General features: G+C 59.6%; 1 long non-coding RNA gene across 1 annotated transcript; it reads right to left on the bottom strand.

Annotated features, from left to right (window-relative positions):
- Positions 1-878: 878 nt before the first annotated feature.
- On the bottom strand, positions 879-1,609 carry LOC135406181 (uncharacterized). Its single transcript, XR_010426199.1, has 3 exons — positions 1,573-1,609; positions 1,106-1,175; positions 879-1,014 (listed from the first exon to the last, which is right to left on the bottom strand). It is a non-coding gene; the product is annotated as an uncharacterized LOC135406181 (long non-coding RNA).
- Positions 1,610-7,675: the final 6,066 nt, after the last annotated feature.

Genomic DNA, 7,675 nt, shown 5'->3' with positions numbered 1-7,675 from the left:
CCCCAAGGAGGTCTCCCCACAGCCTTTTCTTCTGCAGGCTGAAGAGCCCCCACTCTCTCAGCCTGTCTCCATGTGAGAGGTGCTGCAGCCCTGGGATCCCCTTGGTGGCCTCCTCTGGAAGTGCCCCAAGAGATCCGTGTCTTTGCTGTGCTGAGGAGCCCATGGAGCTGCAGGAGATGCCAGGGCTGGCAGGGGAATCCCCCCAAGCCATTGCCATTGCGGGCGGGTGCGTTGCAGACAGCCAGAGGAGCCCAGAGCTGGAGGCAGCACTGCAGGGGGGTCTCAGCTGAGCGGAGCAGAGGGGCAGAACCCCCCTCCCCTGCTGCCCACGCTGTGGGATGAGCCCAGGACACGGGGGGTTGTGAGCTGTGAGCTCCCACTGCTGGCTCCCATCCTGCTTTTCATCCCCCACTGTCCCCATGGCCTTGGATGCAGGGCTGCTCTCCATCCCTTCAGCCCGAGCCTGGCCCTTGAGATCTGGGGGCATTTGACACCCGCTGGCCCCTTTGATCCCCTTTCCATCCCTCCCAGAGCACAGGGGAGGTCCAGGTGCTCCAGGGGCTGCCCCGTGTCCCCCCTGCCTGTCCCAGCCCCCAGCAGGGACATTCCATGATGCCCCAACCTGCACTGCTCAGGATGCACATGGAGGGGGTGAAGGGGATCTCGTGTGCAGAGACCCCCAGGAGCCCCCTGAGCCTCTCTGCTCATGGTGGGGGTGCGGCCAGAGAGGCACTGGGTGTGCTGGGGCTGGAGAAGGAGGGGACATGGACATGGGGACACACCCATGGAGATGGGAACCTGCACATGGAGATGGGAACACACAGGTGGAGATGGGAACACACCCATGGAGATGGGAACACACACAAGATCAAGCAGAGTAGCTTTGCTGAAGGGATTTATTGATCATTCAGGGGAAATGGCCCTGGGCTCTGAGGGAAATCAGGGGGTTCTTCCAGGGATGATCATCTCCTCATTCCGCTGGAGGGGGACAGGGCACGGGTGTCACCACCAGTCCTGAAAGACAGAGCCCAAATCGTCCCCCCAAAGGCCACTGCAACACGAGAGGGGCCTTGTCCTGCCCCCTCTCCCTGCAGGCACTGCTCACCTCAGCGAACCCTGAGTGCACCCGAGAGTTTCTTACGAAGAAGATTCACCTCCTCCTCAAGCACAGGGGGCTGGGGAGAAAGACAGGCTCAGAGACACACTGGGCTGAACTGGGATGTACTGGGAGCCAGGGGCAAGCAATGGGGTCCTTGGGGAAGGTGCCTCTGGGCAGAAACAGGGTCCAGGAGCTTGTGTGGTCCTGCCCATGAGCACTGGGGGGTCCTGGCAAAGAGGCACAGCTCGGGAAGGGGATGATCCTGGGGCATCTGGGGGGGTCCTGTGGTGTCAAGGATTGGAATGCAACAGGGGCTATTGAGAAGTGGGTTTCTGGGAAAATTCTGGGGGGCAGGGTGTTCTCTGGGGAGGCAGTAGAGTGCACTGGAGTGTGCTGGGTCAGACTGGGATGGCCGGGAGTGTCATGGCCATGTGAGGGAAAGACCTGACTCAGGCAGATCTCCTGGTACCCACCTGAGCCGTCTCCAGGATCCCAACGTCCACTAAATCAGTCTGGAGAGAGACCAGGAGCCCTGGCTGGTCACTGGGATGTCCCCGGTGCCAGCGAGGGATGGGGGGACCAAAGTGTCCCCCAGTTCCCAGACTGGATGCCCTCCAGTCCCCCCGGCCCACTCACCTCCTGCAGATCATTTTGGGTTCCTGCCAAGAGTGCCTGGGCAAGGAGAGCAAAGGGTTGCTCAGGATTGGCCCCTGTGGGGCTGGGGGAGGCACACGGGTGTCCCCAGCCCCCCCAGCCCAGGGCTGCCCCCGTCTGAGGGGGAAAATCCCTTCTGCTCCCCCTGCTCCCACTGCACCCAGTTTCACCTGCAAGCCCTGTGCCTGCAGGGCCCAGGGTGGGGATGGAGACAAGGAGAGCCAGGGGAATTCAGGGCCTGCAGGGAGGGTGGGGGGAGGTTGGGGGGGACCCAAAGATGCTGAACTGGGGGGAACTGGGGAGCCCATGGGACTGGGATTGGGGTGTTGAAGGGGCACCATGTGGGATGCAGGGGAGGGGAAAGGAATTCAATTGTAGGGATGTGGGGACTGCAAGGGAGAGGCTTGGTGGGGACAGGAGGAGGAGGATGGAGGAGGACAAAAACGAGGGCACTGGGAGATGGTTGGGAGTGGAGAGGGAGGCAAGGAATGGTCTTGGGAGGTACCAGGGCAGTGGCCTGGGTGAAAGGCAAAGGTCTGAGGGGAAAGACGGAAAGAAAAAGTTTGGGAATGATCAGTGGGAGGATGTTTGGGGACCCTGGGTAGGAGACAGAGCAGATCCTGGGGAGGAGATGCCTGAGGGGACCAAAAAGGATGGGACGGGAGGCCCAAGAGGGTGGGATTTGGGAGCACCATAAAAAGAAAGAGGTGGGGGCCCTCCCAGCAATTGACAGTGGCCCTCCCTTGTGAGGGACCTCCCTGGTCAGGTTCCCTGAGCATCTGGGGCTCTGGGCAGAGGGAGATTTGCAGTGGAAGTGGAGTGAAGAGGGGGAAGAGTGGGAGGGAGAAGCTGCAGTGCCCAGCACTGGAGGTCAGGGAGAGCTGAGGATCCCCTGGACTGGGAGAGGGAGAGGCCAAGGCAAGGAGTTTTGGGATCACAGCCCCGATTCCATCCTGCAGCAGAGCTGCTCTCCTGCAGACAGGAGCATCCCCAGCCCTGAGCCCACGCCTGTGGCATGGGGGCCTCACCTTGGCATCTGCCGGGGGGCTCAGCAGGATGGTGAAGAGCAGGGCCACGCTGAGCACAGCGACCTTCATCTTCCTCTGGGCCTGGGCAGTGCTGGCTGAGGCTGCACAAGGGCAGGAGCACATTTATCCCTGCCGGGACTCCTCCCTGCCCCCTCCCCGAGAGCCCCCGGGGCAAAGCCCGGCTGGGCACAGCCCCCAGCCCTGGCCACAAGCCCAGCCCTGGCACAGAGTCCATCCCGCCTGCGGCACCCATCCAGCCACCTTCCCCGGCATCCCTCCAGCTTCCTGCACGGGGCAGCTGCCCCTGGAAGGGCCCAGGCCCCTGGGGGTGCCAAGGGGGTGGGCAGGGAGCTGAAAGCAGCTGCATACCCTGTGGGGACAATCCCACACAACACAATCCATCCTCCAACGGCCCCCAAAGCCTGATCCACCCATGTGCTCCTGCCCATCCCTTCCCACAGCTTTCCCTCTGGGACACCCCAGAGCTGAGCCAGGCCCCAGACCAGCATGTCTGTCCACAGTTGTCCCTGTTCCACTCCAGCCCCGTGGGGAAGGAAGGGACTGCCACTGAACATGATTTGGGAAAATCCCACTCCTTGGGTGGGAGAACAGTGGGGGACCTGGGCAGTGGGAACAGCCCCGTGACTGGGATCTCCAGGCACTGGAGGCACTGGGGAGCACTGGGCAATGTTGGGCACCTGGAGACAAGGGGGAGCCTTGGGGAATTGCTGGGGTGTGGCAGTTCCCAGATCCAGCCCACCCCATTTCCCAGCACTGCGGGCCCCAAATGGGTCCAGTCTCCAGCCCCAGAGCAGAGCCCGGGGGGAAGATTCTCTGCCCTGGCCCTCCCTGTTCCTCTGCAGGCCATTTCTCTTTCCCACTCTGCTCTCATGAGTCCCATTCCACAGTTCAGTCCTTTCAGGGGGGCTGTGCCCCCCGAAGATGCTTTTCAAAGCCCAAGGGAGGCTTCCACTCCCCATTACACTTTTGCACTGGCCAGATGGGACTGCTAAAGGGCAAGTGAGCCTTCCTGAGCAATCCTTTGCTCTCCAGTCACTGATCAGCTGATGGAAGGGAACCAGGAAGCCCTGGTGGGTATGATATTGTCCTTGGCCATCTATCAGAGTGGCAATTGGCACTTTGGTTGCCCTTTGATCCCACACAGCCCAGGAACCCTCAGGACCCCTTTCTGAGGCCGGGCTGACCCTGTTCCTGCTCAGGGGATTGATTTCTGGGGTTTGTTACATTTCTTCCCTGCCTTGAGCAGGGTCAAAAGTCAGACCAGCCCCCTTTATTATGCACTTATATAACCTTTGGGGTCTTTTGGGTTTTTTTGGAGGCCTCACTTATGTAAAAATACCTTCCTTAAAATGCATTTATGCTTTCTGTAAGAACCAAACCATTCCAGCTGACATACCCTTCTGTCACCAATACTGCAGGGAAATGTAATATCCCACTGAAGCAGAAGGGAAAGAAGACAACTGAGCATCAGCAGCTCTTCCTAAGCAAGGTCAGGGGTTTAGCTCCATCCAACTGAGGGCTATGATGTGTCCCTCAAAATGGGTCTCTTCCCACTCCCCCCCAGCCCTTCTACCCGACTGCAAGCTCAAAGTTCTAAAAAGAGAAGAGGAAGCTGGAGCGTCAATATTTCCCCAGTGCAAACCCCAATGATCTTTGCTGGGAGCTGACAGGAATTGCTGTTCCACTGCCCTGGGAGATCCCGGCTTGAGGCGAGAGCGCAGCCCCGCCCAGAGCCCCCAACCCCTCTGAGAGCTTTTGTAGCGTCTGTTTGTCCATGTCCCTGTGGCAGAGGCTCCCCCGACATCTGCCCTGGAGCTGGAACAGCTGCTGGACCAAACAAGGCGTTGTCCAGCCCGCCTTCCCCCAGCCCCGACCGCCCCAGCCCATCTTCCATCGCTCTGCTTCCTTTTCCTGCCCCTGCTCCCCCTCCGCTCCCTTCCCTCTGGCATTTTTATGAGGAATGTTCTCGCTGTTCTCACTGTCCGAGCATGAGCTGATCCCCAGGGCAGCCTGTGGAATGTAACCCCTCAAGCACCAAATTCCTTCCCCTGTGCCAAAGACACGGGTTTGTTGTTGCTGCCCCTCCCGCCGAGCACCAGCTCCATCTCCTGCTCCTGCCCAGCGGCTTTGCAGAAATCCGGGGCTGGGTGTGGATTGAAGGCTGGGGCAAGGGACAGGATAAAGTTGCTTCACTTTCACCCTTGGTGTCTCGGTGTTTGTGATCTTGGGAATCCTCACAAACCTGGAACAATGGCAGATTATCTGTTGTTGTAAGATATGTACCTGGAGATTGTTTTGATATGTGTTTAAATCTTCCTTGAAAGAACAACTGATAGAAAACAATGTATAAAAAAAGGAAAAGGGAAAAATAAGAAAAAAAAATTTAAAAAAAAGGGAGAAAAAAGAGAAAAAGGAGAAAAAAAAGAGAAAAAAAGAAAGAAAAACAGGAAAAATGAGGAAAAAAAAGAAAAAACAATGAAAAAAGAGAAAAGAGAAAAAAGAAAAAAGAGAGAGAAAAAAGGGAAGAAAAGAAAGAAGAAAGAAGAAATAAAGAAAAGAAAGAAAGAAAAAAGAGAAAATAAAAGAAGACAGAGAAACAAAACCCCAAACAGTCCGATCCTCCCCGCCGCAAGGACTACAACTCCCACAATGCACCGCGCAGGCGGAGGGCGGGCCGGGGCCGGGGCCGCGCGCTGATTGGCTGCGGGGCGGGTCTGTAAAGGCGGGGGGCGGGCAGAGCGGGCGCCATGTTGGCCTCGTGGCGTGAGGGGGGAGAAGGTGCCGGTCGCTGCACTTCGCTGTGAGAGCTGGCGGGGGGCGGCGAGAGCGGGGTCTGGGCATCCCCTCGGGGCTGCGGGGAGCGCGGCTGTGGGTGGGAGGGCCGGAGGGCTCGGGAGGGCTTAGCGGGGGGGTTCGGGGGTTCCCGGGAACGTTTTGAGGGGTCCCTGAGGGGGTTCGGTGTCCTGAGGGGACTCAGGGGGGAGGTTGAAGGTCCCTGAAGGGGTTTGGGGGGCTCTGATGGGGGTTTTGGTTTCTGAGGAGATTTGGGGGGTCCCAGGTGGGCTTTGGGGGTCTGTGAGGAGTTTTGGGGTTCCTAGGGGGCTTTGCGGGGATCTTCGAGGCAGTTTTGGGGTCTCTAGGGGGTTTAAGGGGTCCCAGGCGGTTTTGAGGGTCCGTGAGGGGGATTGGGGGTCCCTGAATGGGCTTGGGGAGTCTCAAGTGGGTTCTGCAGGTCACTGAGAGGGTTTAGGGGGTGCTGGGGAGGGATGAGGGGTCCTTGAGGAGGTTTCGATGGGTCGAGGGGGGGGATTTCAGGGGTTTTGAGGGGATTTTAGGGGGTCCCCTAAAGCCCAGCAGTGGGTTCAGGGGGTCCCCAAGCTCCCAGGGGAGGGGTCCTAGGGATGCCCCCCAAAATCTGGGGGGGAGATGTACCACATCTGGGTAAGGGGATCCCAGTGCCCCCAGTATATCCCAGTGACCTCCCAGTGACCCTCAGTACGGCCCAGTAACCCCCTCAGTGACCAGCCAGTGTGTCCCAGTGACCTCCCACTGCCCCCCAGTATGGCCCAGTGATCCTGCAGTGAGCACCCAGTAACCCCCAGTATGGCCCAGTAACCTCCCAGTGTCCCCCCGTGTGTCCTGGTAATCTCCCAGTAACTCCCCAGTTCTCTGCCAGTGCCCCCCAGTGTGCCCCAGTTCACCTCCAGTCCCTCCCAGTGCCCTCCCAGTGTCCCTCAGTAACACCCCAGTCCCTCCCAGTGCCCCCTGGTTCCCCCCAGTGTGTCCCAGTATCCCCCAGTAATCCCCCAGTGCCCCCCAAAGCCCCCCAGCTGTCCCCAGTGTGTCCCCAGATGCCCTTGGCCTTTCTGTGAGCATGGTGGGGAGGGGGGATGAGTTTGGTGTCAGAGGGTCCAGGGGGATGAGATGCAGCATTGGGGGACATCAGGAATGGGGTTTGGGGACAGTGGAATTGGGGGTGTCAGGGGGGGAACTGGGGACACCAAGAGGGTCTTCGGGACATCAGGGATCACCTGCTTGTGGTGCAGCCCCTCCTCTCCCCCACAGGCCCCATTAAGCCCCCCCAAATGTCCCCTAACCTCCATTTTCCCTTTAATCCTCTCCCCCCACAGATCCCTTTGATGCCCCAATGCCCCCAAAACCCATTTTAGCTCCCCCAAATGCAATCAAAGACCCCCAAAACCCCCCAAATCCCCATCCAACCATCCCCCCGGATCCCTTCAGATCTCCCCCAGCCCCCCTTCAAATCCCTTCCAACCTCCTCAAAAAGGGATCACCCGGCAGCAGGAGCACAGTGGCTGTACTGGGGGCACTGGGCTGTACTGGGAGGGCACTGGGGGGGCTCAGGTGTCCCACAACAATGTGGCCCAGCTCCAGGAGAGATCGGGGGAGCAGTGAGGAGGTACTGGTCTGTCCTGGTCTGTCCTGGTTTGTACCCCCAATCCCCAAAGCCCCTCCCCAGCTCCCCCAGGACTCTCCCGCACCCCAAATCCCCCCAGGCCCCCCCAGGCCCCTGACTTGTTCCTGCTGCCCCTTGAGCATCTGCAGCTGCTGCAGAACCAGGCATTTCATCAGCAAATGAGCAGGTGACCCCAAGCTGGGGTGTGTTGATGTGCTGGAAGGCAGGAGGGCTCTGCAGAGGGACCTGGCCCAGCTGGATCCATGGGCTGATTGCAAGGGGATGAGGTTCCAGCAGGCCAAGGGCCGGGTCCTGCCCTTTGGCCACAAGAAGCCCCGTCAGCCCCCCGGGCTGGGGCCAGAGTGGCTGGAGAGCAGGCAGGCAGAAAGGGAGCTGGGAGTGGGGATGGACAGGAAGCTGAACAGGAGGCAGAGTGTGGCCAGGGGGCCAAGAGGA

This window comes from Pseudopipra pipra, chromosome W (genome assembly GCF_036250125.1).
Source record: "Pseudopipra pipra isolate bDixPip1 chromosome W, bDixPip1.hap1, whole genome shotgun sequence".
Taxonomy (NCBI): Eukaryota; Metazoa; Chordata; class Aves; order Passeriformes; family Pipridae; genus Pseudopipra; species Pseudopipra pipra.
Note: the sequence above shows the minus strand (reverse complement) of the source record. Positions and strands in the feature narration are given on the sequence as shown.